The sequence below is a fragment of the Canis lupus genome, chromosome 6 (genome assembly GCF_003254725.2).
Source record: "Canis lupus dingo isolate Sandy chromosome 6, ASM325472v2, whole genome shotgun sequence".
Taxonomy (NCBI): Eukaryota; Metazoa; Chordata; class Mammalia; order Carnivora; family Canidae; genus Canis; species Canis lupus.
The window spans coordinates 59642965-59660828 of record NC_064248.1 but is presented as its reverse complement, the minus strand read 5'-3'; positions in this window follow the sequence as shown (position 1 = coordinate 59660828).

Genomic DNA, 17864 nt, shown 5'->3' with positions numbered 1-17864 from the left:
ATGACAAAGCTGGGACACAAGATCAGCATACCAAAATCAATATACTCAACACCAGTGAAAACAGAAAATATAATGTAAAAACAGATACTATTTACAATTATATAAAATATAAGGTACCTTGAAATAAATATAATAAAAAATGTTTAGGATACAGTCGATTCTCATTATTTATAGTAATTATGTTCTATAAAGTTGCCACAAACACTCAAGTAGCAAATACTGAACCATTGCTCCTATGGGAAATACAAGGTAGTGTTCCTGCAAGTTTCCGGTCACATATTCACTGACTGATCCATATATAACCTTGTTTCATGTGTGTTTCTGTTTTAAAAGACCTTATTTAATATACATCATTGATTCATTAACACTAAACTCACAGCCAACAGCACTATGACTCATGCCTGAACAGAGCTTATATACCACATGTATTTTCTCTGAAAGGCACACCCCAGCCTTCTTGCACCTAGGAACACTACATAACACTTCACCACTCTGCTTGGGGGCCATTTTAAACAGTTAAAATCACAAAAAAATAACACAAAAGTATGAAAGATATAACACTAAACAAACTGCAGAAAGGATACTGATGTTTACAACATGAGACCTAAAACAAGAAAGCAAACATCACTTTGCTGGAATTCAGCTGGGAACACAGGTGTGTCTTGGTCAACCCAAATGTTTTGCTACTCGGCACATGTTTGTGAATGACCATGAAAGCACAGTGAGCATTGATGTAGGGTCACAAATAAATTGTAGGAAGTAGATGAATTCACAAATATGAAATCCAAAATAATGAGGACCAACTCTACTTATGGATAAAATTATAAAACCTTATACAGGGACCCCAAAAAAGACCTAAATAAATGAAGATAGAATACGCTCGTGAACAGAGAGACTCAGAATTATAAAGATGTTAATTTTACCACAAATAAATTCCATCAAAATCCCAAAGAGTATTTTTGAATAACATGACAAGCTGATCCTAAAATTCACAGAGAAGAGGAAAAAGCCAAGAATCACTAACATAATTTTGAAAAATAAGGTGGAGAGACTTATTCTATCATATTCTATCATATATGAGAATAAACTTATATTAATTATGACAGTGTGATTTTGATACAAGTCTAGACAGATAGAACAAGAGAGCAGATAAAAGAGAACAGAATCAACAAACACTTACATAGAAATGTTTATGTCTGAGGTGGTGTTACAGATCAGTGCAGATGGAGTAACAATTCAGAAAACAAGGTCAAGACCAGTGAGTTATCCAGGTAGAAAAAAAAAAAAAAAAGATTCCTACCTCACATCAGATCAAAAATAAATTGGAAAAAAAGAAAGAAAGGTCCAAATGTAAAAAATAAATGGCTAAAACATTTGAGGAAAATAAAATAGAGATGATACTTAATGATTTCTGGAAAGGAACAGACTCATACAGTAGGAACAGAAAAAAGGGTAAACCATAAAGAAAAAGATAAATAAATTTGACTTTCAATTTTTAAAATTTCCATTCAATAAAGGACACTGAACAAAGTTAAAATGCAATCTATAAAGCTGGGAGAAAGTATCTGCAACACACATAATTAACAAAAAGTTAATATACAAGATTTGTATGTAAATCCTACAAATGAATAGGAAATGGACAAAAATCCAGTAGAGAAATAGACAGACTATGAATGTACAAAAGATACTTTACAGCTTTAGTAATCAATGAAATGTAAAACTCATTAAATTGAATTTCATACTCATTTGATTGCCAAAAATTAGGAAGTCTGATAATTCCACATTTTGGTAAGAATTTGAAGGAGCAGGAACTTTCAACAATTCTGATGAAAATTTAATTGGCAGAAACACATTCAAAAGAAGCAATTTGTCAGTATCTACTAAAGCTGAAGTTGTATGTATCCTTAATACTCTGCAATTCATCCTCTAGGTATAGCCCTGTGGAAACTTCTTCAAATGTACATAAGAAGATATGTACAAAGATGTGCATTACAGCATGACCTGTAAACAGCAAAAATCTATCTACATGTTCATCAACAGTGGATATGACTAATTATGGTTATAGTCACACAATGTCACACAGGAGCTAAAATGGATATATCCAAAAAAATAAGATGCAGAAGGATATGCAAAAATTTCATTTATAATAAATGTTTAAAACAAGCCATTATATACTATTTATTGATATATGCATGTGTCATAATTGTATGAAATATTTATACATTCCCATAAATGGGAATGATGAACAACTCATTTAAAACAGTAGTTTTTGGGATCCCTGGGTGGCTCAGAGGTTTAGCGCCTGCCTTTGGCCCAGGGCATGATCCTGGAGTCCTGGGATAGAGTCCCACATCGGGCTTCCTGCATGGAGCCTGCTTCTCCCTCTGCCTGTGTCTCTGCCCCTCTCTCTGTGTCTTTCATGAATGAATGAATGAATGAATGAATGAGTGAATAAATAAATAAAATCTTAAAAAAAAAAAGACAGTTTTTTTCTGGGGGACGGAACAGCATCAGGGCTAGTCAATTGTATCTACAATTTATTATAATCTTTTTAATCAAGAGCAAAAATAGTAGAAGGTTAAAAGTTGATACAAGAGAGACCAGGTGGGTGTTTGTTGTAGTCTCCTGTATAACTTTCTAGATGCTGGCAATATTTAATTTAAACAAAAAATGTTAAAGTCGGAAGGAACCCAGTGTCAGGTTAAGTCCTAAATTCAGCACTTGCTGTTAAAATTTAGAGCCTGCCATCAAGTTCTATAAATAAGATAATAGAATGTAGGAATTACACTTAATCCTCTAATTACTCTCAGCTTTAATCAAGCCTTTATTAACATAATGTGTCTAGCTTGGGGTCTTAAAACCTGAGAGGGGATTTAGGGAAGAGTAATCAAAACAATGAGAAAGAAGTAGGTGATAAAAGGAAAGGCAAAAGGAACTGGGATGATTTAGACCAGTGAAAGAAAGCAAAGGGGGAAATATATTGAGGAGGAGGTACAGTTTGCTCCTTTTGTACTGTCTGTACCTCAATTAAGGCTGACTCAAATTAGCTGTTGTGGTTATCTATTGCTATGTAACAAATCACCCTAAACATAGTGTTTTAAGCAATAATAATTCTTTATTATGCTTATGAATCTTGAATTTTGTCAGGACTTCACTGAAGATGGCTCTTTTTGGCTCTGTGTGGCACCAGCTATAATAGCTTATCTGGGGCTGGAAGATCTACTTTCACAATGTCCACCCACATACTAGCCAATTGGTGCTGGCTATTGACTAGAGCTAGACCAGGACCCTGGGCAATGAGCCTCAGTCCTTCTTTTTCGTGGGCCTCTCCATGGGTCTCTTGGGCTTCCTTACACCATGATGTCTGGATTCCAAGAGCAAGAGACCTATGAGGGAAGGACATGACATTTTTATATCCTATCCTTAGAAGTCATAGACTGTCATTTTCACCAAACTCTATTGATCTACGTAATCACAGTTTCAAAGACCCACCCAGTTTCAAAGGCTGGGGATGAGGAACTAGGGGAGGGGAATGTGTACTCTACCTCTTGATGGGAGCATGGCATGGTTGTAGGGAAGATATTGCTCCTTCCATCTTTGTAAAATACAATTTGCCACACTGCTTGATCTATTATTCACACTCCTCCCATAGAGATCTGATCATACCATTCTCTTGTTCAACAACAAGGGACATTGTTCTCTACTCTTCACCCCACACAACCAGATTTGTTCTGGGGAGCTACCAGACTTCATGGAGTTAAAGGTATATAATAATTTATTGAGGAACTTTGAAACATTTATTTCTGTGACCAAAACTTAGGAAAGGCTGACCAAAAATATTGATGTTTCTGATGCTTCCCTACTGGAGTTTAGCTAAAATAGCATGACAGGACAGTCATATTTCATGTAACCTGGTGTCAAGCCCATGTGCAGACATATCAGCAACCCAGGTGAATTTGGAGGAATTCGCATAGCAGTATTTCTGCCATACTCTAGACAGTTAAACACAATGTAACTCATCGATCAAGTCAGATTTTAAAATATTTTTTAGCCAGAGAAAGACAAGATAGGCCTTGGAAAGTTTTTCTTTAAAGTTCTTTAAGCTGTTAGACCTAGACCTGGGTTTGGTTTTGGTTTTTTTTTTTTTTTTTTTTGGCACAACAGTTTAAAGTACCAATTCAAACATCTGATAGTTGGTAACACCATTAGGTTTCTGTTTTCACTCATCCACCAAAATACAGTGGTTTCTTATATTTTGCCAAACTTGGAAAATTAACTCTCACTTTACACCAGAGCAAATCCTACCATTTCTTTTTCCTGAAACAGTTAAATATGCTACCTGAATCAAGAGAAGCTGGAGCTAACATAAGAGATTAGTTTGCCTGAGGGACAGATAGAGCTAAGACGGTTCTTGGGCTCTACCTCTATTGGGTTGAACAGACCAAATTGTTGAGTCAACCAGTTTGGGCCAAGAAAAAAATGGGAATCTCAAATGGCTCGATATATATGTACTGGTCAGATTGAGACATTTCCTTACAAAACCCAAGTCAGGGATTTGATTCAAAGCCAGTCTACTATGAGCCCTAACTAAAGATCCAAATGGCTTTTCCATGTATGTGATGTTTTGATGTAAAAGCCCAGGAAAGCAGTATCACTGACTCTTAAGCAAGTCAACCACTTCAGTTCTATATATGGGGTCCCAACTGTAGGAAAAATATAAGAAATCCTTGTTTATCTGGGCTGTTTTTTAGCAGATCTGCAAATTAGTCAATAAAGTTTAAACATGACAATCTTTAAGAATAGGTGTGATGCTATTGGAAAAAGCCTTTGTGGATTTTTAATAGACCAAATTTAACTGGAATGGCTAAAGATTTTTGCTTCCTAAACTACAAAGTGGACAAACTAATCTTGATTTACCTCAGAAGTTAGAATGAAAAGAATCTTTAAACAGAACTTATTAAGTACTTCATACTATAATTATGATCCATAAAATAGATATCCACAAAAAACATGACCAAAATGATTGGGAATTATGATTAGTATAACATAATAATAAAGCTGTGCAGAGTTTAGAAGGTAACTACCTGTTTCAATTGTTACCCCAAAACCCCCACCTTATGCTAAGAAAATTAAAATCAAAGAGACATATAATTTAAAAACACATTAGCTTCACTTGATAACTTTGTAAATAAACATAGGATTGGGAGACCTTTGTGAGTGTTTTGGAGGAGTACAATGTATACCAGAATGGTTAAATATTTCTAATTGCCTTAAAATTTCTCATGTCTTCTTTTTTTTTAATAATAAATTTTTTATTTGTGTTCAATTTACCAACATACAGAATAACACCCAGTGCTCATCCCGTCAAGTGCCCCCCTCAGTGCCCGTCACCCATTCACCCCCACCCTCCGCCCTCCCCCCTTCCACCACCCCTAGTTCGTTTCCCAGAGTTAGGAGTCTTTCTATAAAGCCTCAGTTGTACCTGGTGTGCTTCAAGGTGCATGATTTAGCAATGAAAGGATGAAATTACACAAGTACACAACCTTGAACTTCTGAGTGTAGTAAGTAGCTAACAGCATGGCCCTCTGGTTGGTGTAAAAGAGACAAACCACTTTCTATAGTCAGCCATACAGTTCCATCCCAACATTCTTCTCTCCAAGCACAATCGTTTGTCCAGAGAGAGAAATAGGAGGACAAATGCACACTTATTTTTTTCCACATGTAGTGACAAGAACCCCATGATCACTGTCCCATCACATTTGAATCTGTATTTCTCCTATTTCTCTGTATTCCTCAAAACTTGTATACAGTGTTCCCTATATGATCTTTAACACATTTAATAGCATTTCTGAAAATATGCTCCATGGAGATCTAGTTCTATAAGATCCTAATGAAATTATTATGAGATAAAAGAGTTTCAGGTCAATGCTGAGTTAAGCAAATTTATTTATTTATTGTAATTCTTATCAGAACCTTTTATATACCGAAATACATTATAAATCTTCTAGGGTATATATAGCATGTATCATTTCCCAAAGTTGTTTCAATGCAGACCATTTTGCAAAAATACTTCAATAAGCTAGAATGTGATCTTATAAAACTTGGACCTAAGACACTTCTTACAATATTTTTTGATACCACTATGGACTATAGGTTTTTTACTGATAAAGCTCCTGTCCAAGCTTCTGATTCTAGTAATTTCTAAATATTTGTTTGTTTATTCAATGAATATATATGAAATGCCTACTATATTCCAAGGACTATTATGGGTTTTGGAGACACAGAAATGAACAATTTTTTAAATATCCCTCACTTTATAGAACTTATGTTCTAGTTAGGGGAGGTGTCAATTTACACATAAATAAAATTTCAAGATTGCAGATACTGACAACTGCTAATGAAGAAAAGTAAAAACAAGATAATGAACTAGAGAGCTTCCTAAAAAAAAAAAAAAAAAAAATGAACTAGAGAGCTTCTTGGAGGATGAGAAGAGTGATTATAGCATTTCAGAAAGGCAATCAGCATGGTTTCTTTCAGAAGGTGGCATTAGAACTAAAGGAATATGAAATGAATCTTTCCCTTTACTAATTCTTTCATCCTTTGTATTTTTAATCAAAATAATACTTGTACATAGAGTATATATATATATATATATATATATATACACACACTCATTCAGTATATATATTTACAATAAAAAAAGCAATAGCTGCTCTGACCCTCTCTATTCTAGCTCTACTTCCAGAAGAATCCTCTTCTAATAGTTTGTTATGTGAGTTTTTCTTACAATTGCCTTGATATGGAAGCCATAGGTGGAGGTTGGCAGAGCAACAAGATGGAAAGATCCTGGGTTCCTCAAGGAACTTAAAGCCATCATATCAGCTCTAAAGTTCCTTCTTTCATGCAAGAGAAAAATAAATCTACCTTAAGCCTCTGATACTCGGAGGTATCTATTACTTATAACCAAACCCTATGTGATACAAGATCCAATATTATATCCCCAGGCAACTCAAAGGAAAATATTCCTAACATGCAAGTCACATGCATTATTTTTTGTATTTCTACAGAGATGAAACTCATGCTACATTTGAGTTTGCTTCCTATTTGGATTGTGACTTTCCTGTACAGTTTTTTTTTGTTTGTTTCCCCTTCTCTAACTCTCTTTTCTATTTTCTTAAAAGAGAAAAACCATGCCTGCTTCACCCTGTCATTCATGACATCAGCTCTTAACCCATTCATCTAATTTCATATCTATTCCTTTCCTCCCAGAGTCGTGCTTCCAGGGGGATTCAGAAGCATTCAGCCCAACTGTCATGCTTCAATGTTTTTTACCTGGACTCTTGGTTTAGTTCCACAGTTTCTTTTATGACTATTTTTCTATTTCATGGATATTTACCCTCATTTTTCCAGAGCACACTATAATTTTCTAACCAAGAGTGCCTGCAAGTAAATGTTCCAAGTACTTACATGTTTGAAAAAGTCTGTTTTTCCTTTAATATTTTGTTTGGTTCTAATTTTTTTTCCCAGAACTTTGCAGGTTTTGTATTTATTGCTCTATTGTCTTCAAGATCCCATACATTTAGGATTGCCACCTTTCAGCCTCATTCTTACTCCTTTGTTTTTGGCCTACATTTTCTCTCTGGAAACCTCTCAGACATACTGGTTATTCCTTATATCTAAAGTGTCATGTCGCTGTGTTTAGATGTGTACATCTTTTTGCAATCATTCATCTCAACATTGAGTGAGATTTTTTAAAAACAAAGACTTGTGTCTTTCTATTCAACTCTGGATATTTTTCTTCCATTGTTTTGATCATTTCCTTCCCTTTGTTCTGTCTTTCAAGTACACCCACTAATCAGGGTGAAATATCTGGATGGATGTACTGTATTTGCTTACTCAGAACTAAAGTTCCTTTAGGGTTTTTCCTGGCAGGTCAGTTCTTTCCATTGTCACTGTCCATGCTTCAGTATCCTGGGCTGACATTTTCTTAATTAAAAAAAAGGAATTGAAGTCATCAACAGGCTTCTATTCTTCCACCTTTTAGAAATTTGTTGAATTAGCTCATCTACAGATGGCACCCCTCCTTTTATTTTGGTTGATTCCTTTGTATTTCCTATATTTTATTTTATTTCCAGATCTTTGTGTTCAGTCTGCCATTTTGCTAGAATTCTTAAAGTTTACCTTGGGTGACACAGTTGAAATAAAACCACTGTACCAATTTCTCAGCAGTGCTATTTTTAAATATAAGGCTATGTTGTACAACTTAACACCAAAACGCAAGTTTAAGTATTTAAGTATTTTATTACTAGAAAACAGAATACAAAGGGCAAAATACACCCAGGTTTTCTTTTCTTTGAAAAAAGTGAACAGAGTGCTATTCTTCTTCTTCAGTTGTTATTTTTCATTTTCATGTAGAATGTAGCTCTTGATATATAGCTTTAAAAACATTTTTTTTTCATTAAGGTGATATCATAAAAGCTTCTCTGTACAAAAACTTAAATGATTTTCAGTAGCAATTTTCCCTGTGTCCTTGGACCAATTTCTGATTCTTTTAAGACATGTTACCCACTGTGATATTAACGTATTACTATAAGAGTTGTAACAGCAGGAGACAGCTTTTTTCTTCCTCAGGAGAGATAGAAGGGATGTGTGCCTACACTTTATATGAGAATTTCCTTGACATCTAACTTATACTTTTGGCAGTATAAGTGCTATATAGTAACACTTCTCCACTTTAGCAGGCTTCTTCTAATGAACTCAAGGATATGTAAGCAAAACACATTTCTCTATATCTATAACTCTCATAACTAGTTGTTTATAGATAACCAAAATATACTTATTCAATAAATATTTGGGCTGAGCACTATGTTTTGTCCAGGGATACCACAGTAAATAGATATCATGCCCTTCAGGAGCTATTATGTCTAATGAAAAAAATACAATTAACAGTAAATTCCCCCCCTAAATATGATCATTGCTATTATAGAATAACCATAAGATGCCATAAAAGCATATAAAAGGAACAGTGAACCCCATGGAGGTGGCAGGGGGAGTCTAGGTGAAAGATGGCTCCTGGAGGAGGTGACTCCTGAGCTGAGGGATCCTCAAAGGACCAGCACAAATTAGCCAAGGGAAGGAAGCTGAGACAGATGGGATAAAAAGAATATTCCGGGTGTTAAGAACAATATGTGTGAAGGCCAGGAGGCAGGACAGTCATGAGCACAAAGATGGTAAGAGATGAAACTGGAGAAGAAAGCAAAGTCTAGCTTCAAAACTATTTCCAGTATTCCATACCAAAGAATATGGATTTTCTCTTGAAACAAGCATAAAAAATTATGCTCAGTATAGGAGCAAATCCTTCACACTCACTTTAAGCAAGTTCTGATTTTTTTTTTCCATAGATGAAGTAATAATGTAACAAACTTTCAATATAGGTTTACTGGGTGTAAGATACTATACTTGGCAGGTAGGAAGTAAAAGCATTCAATCTCAGGAATCAGTGTGAAAACAGCATAATATTTGGAGATGCTGTGTATTCTGGTGAGAAGGGAACATGGATAGCAGGAGTGTTGGGTGGTAGAAAACTGGAAAGTTCTATTACAGTTTAATATCATAGTAAGGATTTGGACTTTGAATAATAAATATACTATCCAAATTTTTTTGAATAAGGGAATAAATGGACTCTACGTGAGTTTTACCCAAAATGTGTATTCCTAATCTTTATTATAGTGCACAAATGAGGAAATATATCACTTGGCTTGAAACAATTTAAGCTCTACTTCTCTTGTAGTTAATTAAGGACCTAGGTTATCTAAATGAGCCACTATGGCTTATTTTTTTTTTTATTTTTTTTTAAAGATTTTATTTATTTATTCATGATAGTCACACAGAGAGAGACAGAGAGGCAGAGACACAGGCAGAGGGAGAAGCAGGCTCCATGCAGGGAGCCCGACGCGGGATTCGATCCCGGGTCTCCAGGATCGCGCCCCGGGCCAAAGGCAGGCGCCAAACCACTGCGCCACCCAGGGATCCCCACTATGGCTTATTTTAGATATTGATGTTGGAGACCACTGTTCAGCAACATCTCTAAATGGAGCATTTTCAACTTGCCCTCAAGGAGTCCACAGTTACGACCAACAGCAGCATTCGTAAGCCCCCATCATATTTATCTCTATTGCTCAGTGACAGTGAAGTTGAATACCTATCAAATTTCATGGTAATCCCATGGCTCTCTCTACATGTCTCCATCCCTTTCTCTGGGATTTTCATTTAGTTAATCAAGTTAAGTGAAAACCAGTGGGTTAAGTCAACCCAAATTCCTTCTTCCACAGATACTATCGAGAAATCATTTATCTTCTAAAAACTAGAAAGCCCTTTCTACCACCTTCTTACAAACAGGAGCTGATTGGGGCACCTGGGTGGCTCAGCGGTTGAGGGTCTGCCTTCGGCTCAAGTTGTGAACCCGGGGTCCTGGGATCAAGTCCCTCATCGGGCTCCCCGCAGGGAGGCTGCTTCTCCCTCTACCTGTGTCTCTGCCTCTCTGTGTGTCTTTCATGAATAAATAAAATCTAAAAACAAAAAACAAAACAAAAAAAAACAGGAGCTGATCTAGGTTGTGTGGGTGTGAACTTTATTCTTTTGGGGGAGGGGAGGGACTCTTTCAGAAAATAAAGAACAAAATTACGTACAGATTCCTAAGTTCCCTCATTGGAAGAACTTGGAAGGGGTCCTTACAAATAAAAGGCCAAGCTTTATTAGCTTCATGGTAAATTCCCCCCTCATGAAGAGCAAATATATAAACATGTACTCTCAAGAGTTATCAATAGAATTTACACCTCCATTGGCCATTTGGGTATAAGAAAAATATCAGAAATATGGAAACTCCATTAAAAGCCTCCGCTTTCTGCTATAATCATCTGCATTTGCCAAAATCTTGACTTGTCACAAGGAGCAGTTCTCATCTGAATATTCAATCAACGGGGAAATTTTTGTGCATGGGCTGTCCTCTCTTTCTCCCTGTCTTTCAACTGTTTTTTACTGATTCCAAACCCTGACATTTTAGCAATGAACCTTTGCTTCATATCTGTCCTTTCAATAAGTTCCACCCAGAGAGCTAGGCCATTTTCAAATGCTGGCACCCATATAGCTAGGATAGTAAGATAGACTAGATGTGTTTTATCAGGTAGAAAAAAACAAGAGGGGGGAAAAAGCTGCTTTGGGGCAGTGTCCTTAAAAGTCTGGTTCTGACGCCAATATTGGCTGCTACATTTAGCTGCTTAGTTCCGTGGAAACCAGTTGTATGACTCTGCAGATAAAAGGCTGTAGACCTCTGGAATATAGGCAAGTAGCACCTCATTATACAAATAGAAGCAACTCAACTATGCATGCCCTCAAACTGAGCTCAGTGTTCTGCTGCATTTCAAAAATATCCATCTGTTCCAAGAGAAGAAACAGGAAGTTTTGTTAATTATCTCTCACAACCCACTAGTTAGTTTCCAGAAAAATCACTAAAGCCATCTTTCCTGAATAAATTTAACAAGTAAGTTACAAGATGCAGCACAGTAGATAAACTTTACATTACTCCTTCTAAATGAACCAAATCTATCAGTTGGCCAATTGCACACTCACTGCCTCTAAGTCCCTTCCTGTGTCCTAAGCACTCAACAGACATAATTATTTTCTGTACATAACTTTTTTTCATATGACAATATTGGTTAATAAAGCAATATCACATTAGCTATGTGCTAAACACTAGATATTACACAAGCACTTGAGACATATTTTCTGATTTGCTTTAAGCACAATTTTGTTTCAGGATTCCATTATAATATCTCACAAATTTTCACACTATTGAACAAAACAAATTCATGGAAAATATTTTCTTGTTAGTTATTAGCTAATTTAAATAGGTGTCTCTAAAACTTCTTCCCCAGTCCAATTATGTCGTGTTGACAAAGATCCATGCCAGAGTGCTATAATGGTATTAAGGATACACATGCCCAGTTGGACTCCTGCCATCATTCTATAAATCATTGCCAATTATGCCAATAAAGCAGCCTGGGCAATGATTGATTTCTTAGTTATGCAGTCAGCTGTTCTTCAACACTTTGTTTTCCTTCAAATGTCTCAACCATGGCCTCATTTCCTGAAATCATGACGGTTTACATACCCCCAAAAAAGAGACATTTGTACACATCTGTTGGTGAGAAAGAGTTTAGAAATTCAGTGAAACCTCAGTAATTCCATCTAACTGTTGGGGAGGATAATCCAAATTTGTGAAAACCGTGGATTGTGAAAGATTTTTTTTTTAAATACAAAGTCTTTTTCTTCCCTGCTTTTATGTATCTATAACAATTCAAATTAATCTAACAAAGAATCACTTTTTGAAGGGTGCAGAGTCTGTGACATATATATAAGTCTATACAAATATAACAAATATTTAGAATTACGATGACAGTTTACTGTTAACTAGGGTCACTCCTTCAGCAGCAAAGAAAAGCATATTATTATGGAATCTTTGAAGCAATCGGCTTTTATTTTTAGTAGAATTATTTGCCAAAACTTAAATGTGTTTTTGATCAAATATCATGGATCAAGCCTGGATATTTGATATTTATTCAGATATTAAACACTAGACCCAGCTGGAAAACAAAGTGATCGAGCAGAAAGTGCATAGACCCTGAAGCCAAACAGACTTGGATTCAAATCCCAGCTCTATCCTTCACTAGGTCTATAGGATTTATCTGTTAATTCAGTCAACAGATATGTATTATACAGCTACTCTGGACTTCAGATACAGTGGTGGTAACTAGACTAAAGTCCCCATTTCATGAAGGCAAAATCCTCTAGGTTAAATTCCCTCTAGTGGGGAGAAGAAAATAAATAAAGGAGGAAAATAATTTCAAATAACATTAAATCTGTAAAGAGTGAGTAGAGGGAGGCTGCAGTGGGATAAGATGTTTAGGGAGTTAGGGAAGAGCTCAAGGAGATGATACCCCAGGAGACATCTAAATGACAGGAATGCAAAGGCTAGGAAGGAGCCGATTATTCAAAGCAAAGGGAACAGCACAGTGATCCTGAGTTGAAACCAGTTTGGTGTGTTGAAAAAAAATGAAATAAGGCCACAGCACTGCTCTCTGAGTGACAACTGTCTTCAGATATGAAAAGGAAATAGCAATAATGCTAATTTTGCAGAATTATCATTAGAGATTTTCTTCTCAAAATCCCTCAGGAGTGCCTAGCGCATCTTAGACACTCGAAAAAAAGTAAATGTTATTAACATTATCATTAATGTTTAGGGCCTCTGAAATCCTGTAACTAACTCAATATCTGCAAAACCACAAGAGGTGCACCACTCAGAATTACGGATAATTTCTAAATAATGCCAGTGAACTGTGTTTATCTAAAGTGCCCAAACTGAGTTTTGCTTTCTCTCCTCAAAGAGGCAGACATTCATATTTAATTTTAAATACCCATGAATATAGCTTTTCATTTTAAATACCCTTGAATATTTGTCCACCATGTTCAAAATATTTTGATAAAAAACAGCATTGAAAGGTGCTCTGCAAATCTTGTGGATATGCAGTAAAAATTGATATTGATAAACTGGCAATGTGACCACCTGGGTCACTTATAAATACACATATTCTCTATATTACCAATACACAAATGTTCAAGCGTGTAGACTGTGTCAGAATTGCATCACTGTGATTAGAATGAAGTGTTTGTAATATACTTTCTAAAGTGGCCGCTTAAAATGGTTAATTGTCCTAAGCATAATCAAATGCATACACATTCCTCTTAACATTGAACTTTAAGTCACCTCTGGGTGATAACTGACTCAATCATACTACTTCATAATTATTACCCTAATATTTACTGAGGCCTAAGCTACTGAATTTTTCCAAACAATAAAAATGTCTGCACACCAAGGAAGCTACTTTCAAATATGATTCAAGTTAAATAGGCAACACCTTGGAGCTCCAGAGAAAAAACAATTCAGTAAGTAATCCTAATTCAGTAAGAAATATTACCAATTAAAAGAAGCTATCATCTTTATTTAAAAATGCTAGCTAGTTGTCTAGAGATTAAATGAAAACTTGCCAATACGCATTATCTTCCCTATCTAGGTTCTTTGAGACTCTCAATCCACAGAAAATATAAGTCATCTCAGTTCCACTTAAACATCTTTGTCTTAAAATCAAAAAAGAAAACAGGGGCACCTGAGTGGCTCAGTCGGTTACACATCCACCTTGATCTTGGCTCAGGTCATGATCTCTTGGTTGTCGGATAAAGCCAGATGCCAAGCTTTGCATGTTCAGCAAGAAGTCTGCTTGGAACGCTTTGTCTCTCCTTCTGCTTTTCCCCCTGCTCGTACTCTCCCTCTTTCTCTCTCTCTCCACCTCCCTCTTTCAAATAAATAAATAATGGCACCTGAGTGGCACAGTCAGTTAAGCATTGGACTCTTGGTTTCAGCTGGGGTCATGATCTCAAGATCATGGAATCCAGCCCTGCATCAGGCTCCATGCTGAGCAAAGAGTCTGTGAAGTTTCTCTATCTTCCTATCCCTCTGCTCCTCCCCACCTCACACATTCTCTAAATAAATAAATAAGTCTATCTTTTAAAACAAAATAAATAAATCTTTAAAAAAACGAAAATAAATTTGGGCAACAAAATAAATGAAGTACAATTGGATTATAATCCAAAATATAAAACAGATATGCATGAATCCATATTGGTATAAATAAATGATTGAATAAATGAGAGAGAATATGGGGCACCTGGGTGGTTCAGTCAGTTAAGAGTCTGCCTTCAGCTCAGGTAATGACTCCTGGGTTCTGAGATCAAGTCCCACACCAGGCTCCTGCTCAGAAGGTAGTCTGCCTCTCCCTCTACCCCTCCCCACTGCTTGTGATCTCCCCCCACACACACCTCTTTCTTACTCTCCCTCTCTTAAATAAATAACATTTTGGAAAAAATAAATGGAGACAAATCTCCTCTGCAAAAAATTTCCAAATAATTTACGTAGATATTCCATCCTCAAGAAGATAAAGCATTACTCTGCACTTCTTAATTGTGGGTTATACATAGCAACATCCTTCCAAAGAGCAGAGTTTGGAAAGTGGACAAAAGAATAACATGTTAGTGGAAAGAGTTGACAAACACTACCTCAGCCAGGTGATCAAGGTGAACATCAATAGTGATGATTTATGTTAATAGTATACATCTGAGAGATGATGTGTTGGGAATGGTACTTTGTAATCTTCTTTCCAAAAATCTATAACCCCAATGGAATTATGAGAGAAACATGAGACAAATCTCAATGGAGAGATGGCCTAAAAAATACCTAACTAGCACTCCTCAAAACTGTCAAGGTAAGTGAGAAATTGTCACAGTGAAGAAGAGCCTGGGACATAATAACTATATGTAATATGGTATCCTGGATGGGATCCTAGAACACAAAAAGGACACTGGGTAATAACTAAGGAAGTCTGACTAAAACACGGGTTTCAGCTTAAAAAAAAAAAAGAAAAGAAAAGAAGGTACATTCACAAGTCTCCTAAATCCTTTGAAATGAGCTAAAAGAACCAGGAGTCAAATATACTATTTTCATTCATTGATTTTCCTTCTAGCACAGGTGGTTGGCTAACTCAACAGAAAACCACTACCAATAACTGAGAGGTAGCATTTGAGGAAAACATCAGAGCTATTAATACTGTATCCTCATAAATTGTTTTAAAAGTTTACTGATTTAAATAACAATGGTAACATGTGTAACTGATTTGGGAAAGCAACAAAAAAAACCTCAAGAGTCTCAACTACCCCTTAGAAATTGCTTTTTTGTGAAATGCTGCCCAGTGTGAACACAAAATAAGTTTAATTATTGGCAAATTTTTACCTATCCCATACTATCTACAAGGAGTCATTATAAGCCTTTTATATATATTAAGTCATCTAAGTCTCATAACATCATCATTATTATTATTTATCTCCATTGTACTAATAAGGAAATTGAGGCACTGAGAGGATAAGTAACTTGCCCAGTAACAAGACTAGTAAGTGATAGAGCTCCCCCCCCCCTTTTTTTAACTGGGGCAGGATGGTTCCAGAATCTGGGCATGTTCTAAATGGGCTGCATATCATCCCCACTTGGTTCTTCTGAGGGCTCTTCCTGAACTGCTGGAAGTCTGCCCTGAGCACCTCCCTTGCCCTGCACCGAGTGTCCCCTTTGTCGGCCACCACCGCCACTGCTGGGAAAATTCTGCAGGATTTCTGAAGAGGCAAATCAGTTTCTTGTCCATAGTAGTTTACTTCTCCAGGAAGCACATTCTGAGATAGAGTTTTGCACACAGAGTGTTGATTACAGAGGTCCCTCAGTGCCTGGAGAAGAGAGCTGGAAAGCACAAATAGGCAGAAGGAGAAGTCAAGCTGTCATGCAGGCCCTACCAACCTCAGCAGACTCACAGGGGCTCTGGGTATAAAATGGCCCTCAAAGCCATCTCCAGGTGGGCCAAGATAGCCAGGCTTTCATTAATTGCATGATAAATAACCTAATGGCCCTACCTAAGACTTGCTACACTCAGCACTGAAGAAACCAACACTTTAGCCCTCTCTGTAGGCATGCCTATTCCAAAGCACGTGTGCTGCAATCCCTGTGGGCAGCTTTGCCCAAGCAGAGCCCATTTGGAGTAGGTAGTAATCAGAGTGATTTCATCTGACAGGTATCTCTCTCTCTACCTGTCAAGCATGAAGTTTGAAATTCCACCATTAGAAATTCATTCTTTTTTCTATTTTGAACCTCTTTTGTCATCAAAACGCTCTCACTAAATTGCAAAAAAGCCCTCCAAAAAGGCAATAGAAAGCATTTGCAGCTACTTCTGGTGGAACTTAATTGATTGTAGCTGTAAGCAAAGAAGAGAACACTTTGAAAGAGAAATGGGACACTAAAAGAAGAAGTAAGAGGGTGCCAAAAATAAATACTACCTTAATTCACAGGTTTACTGACAGTCAACTCTGCCCCCTAGTAACAAAGAAGTTACTCCCCTTCTCTTTACCTTCAGGTTATTTTAGTGCCCTCAGGATTCTAGGAAATAACATAAAGATATTTCATGGAGCATCGTATGTTTCATAATTGCATTGTAGTGCATAAACTAGACTCTAATTATTTCTCTGAAACCAATCTCTTCCCAAATGGACAATGTTTATTCCTACTTAGACCTTCTTGATTTCTATTGTGTAATGCCAGGGGGAAATATGCCTAGAGATCTCCTTAACACACACTTTAGTCCTATCAGATCATGGGTTCCCACAAATATAACTAAGGACTTAATATATACCCTTATATTTATGGATGTCAATGCAAGATGAAGATGTAAAAATTACTACAAACCAATTTACAGCAGCTGAAGCAAATTAGGGCTTTAGGGCTCATTGCAAAAAAAAAAAAGAGAGAGGAAAGAAAGAAAAAAGAAAGGAAATAATGAAACAACCAGCTCTAGGCAAACCATATGTGCCATCCTGATTCTTTATTAATGGAAGCATAGCTACACGTTAAAGGGAATTTAGTTCCTAGGGCAAAGATGCCAGTAGTGATACACATAGATCGTAACTTTTCTTAAGGTGAGGTACCAAAAAATTGTACAGTGATTTAGAAGCAGTTTCGACAGCGCCATTCTACTCACATGTGTGAAAGACCTCTACGTTATTCTTGACAGTGCCCCAAACTCAGTGCAGTCTTTGAAATTTGGGGAAATAATACATTTTATTTTGCCAGTATTGGAAAACTTAATTATCTACAAAGAATACTCAAGATAGTTGACATATTATGTCTTGACTACAACTGAGATCTTTACCAATTACCACAA